Genomic DNA, 1,788 nt, shown 5'->3' with positions numbered 1-1,788 from the left:
CAAGTATCACCCTCAACCTCAAACAAGTGAACATTACTGTGCAATCACATATTTAGAGTTTTTACTCAGTTCAAGTTTAAAAGTTCAAGTTTAATATTTGTTTTCACTGCATGTTACTTCTCCTTAAACAAAGTGTTGTTTTTGATTAATAGATTTTTGCACTTTATTTTATTGTATTTCAATCCAATTATATTTTAAAAATATTTCAGTTGAGTGGATGATAGAAAATTGCTATTATTGTTTTTTTCTTTGAAGTAAATTTAGCCCACTTTTGCTAAAATAGAAAATATAGGCTACTGATGGTGCCTTGAATACCGGTTTCTTTCATTTAATGTTCATGTTATGGGGATTTTTATATAAAGGAAATTTGTCTTTTGTGTCTGTTGAAAATTAAAGATTACTGACAGAGCCATAAGAAAATATTGCTTTATTTATCTGATCATATTGGAATATATTTGTTAGGTTTTCAGTAGGTTCAATTAGGTTCACTAGACTATATGCGTCATTTAAAAAATGTTCAATGAACATTCGAACAGTCCGGCCCTCGGCTTGTAGCTAAATTTTTTATTTGGCCCTCCGTCCATTTGACTTTGACACCCCTGCTGTACACAGTCAAACTACGGTCAGCTTTGTAATTCCTTACTAATATCAGCAATAGCATTCAATACTTCACATATTAAGCTCTGAGTCACAGGGCATATCGCTGGACAATTACGGTCCAAAACAAGCAGATACGGGTGATCTGGGATTTAATAAGCATTAAGCATTTTTCCTCTTTCCATCTCTCTCTCTCAGTTTCTCTCTGTCCTTCTCTATGAAAGAAAAATAACAAATAATATGTCACACAGGAAACCAAATAGGGGTGTGGAGATATGTCACGCTGAGTGGCTCCCTCTATTACCACAAATATAAATAAGTGTAAGGACTCTTCCTTACAGAAGTTCATTCCATTAAAAAATAATAATAACATGTAACAGGTTGTGACTTAATATAATATCCTGCATTGCACAAATTCAACATACGTTAAACGATTTTGATATAAAAGCTCTACGGAGAAAGGGATACTTAGTCAGCTGCATAATGACAGTGAAAAGAAGGAAGCCTGTACAGAATAAAAATATTCCAATAGGGGAAGTTGTTTAACTGAATGTATTCAACCGAAATGTGTCTTCCGCATTTAACCCAACCCCTCAGAATCAGAGATGCGCAGGAAGTTGCCTTAATCTATGTCATCGGCGGCAGAACAGCCGATTTCTCCACCTTGCCGGCTCAGGGATATGAACCATCAACTTTTTGGTTACTGGCCCAACGCTCTTAACCGCTAAACTACATACCACCCTAAGCTTTTTCTTTAAGAAAATCAAGATGCATGAATGTATACTGTAGCCATTTAGAGGGTGTCTGTGTGTTTTTGGTATTACTATCCTTGTGGGGACCAGAAGTCCTCACAAGGATAGTCAAACAAGGAAAATTCAGATAAGTGGGAACATTTCGCTGGTCCCCACCAAAGACAATAAAACCAGTAGATACCGATAACACTGACGTTATCCAAGTATTCCTATGGAAAACTCGCGATGGCGCATGAAGCCGGAAGTATTTGAATTTGAAGCACGCCATATTGCTGAATGGGGCTGAAAAAGCATTGAACATTGAATATCACTTTGAGCATGATCAAGCTATTATTTACACTTTGGATGGTGTATCAATACACCCATTCACTACAAAGATACAGACGTCCTTCCTAACTCAGTTGCTGGAGAGGAAGGAAACCGCTCATGAGGCCAATGG

This window comes from Salvelinus alpinus, chromosome 15 (genome assembly GCF_045679555.1).
Source record: "Salvelinus alpinus chromosome 15, SLU_Salpinus.1, whole genome shotgun sequence".
Taxonomy (NCBI): Eukaryota; Metazoa; Chordata; class Actinopteri; order Salmoniformes; family Salmonidae; genus Salvelinus; species Salvelinus alpinus.
This window is presented reverse-complemented; position numbering follows the sequence as displayed.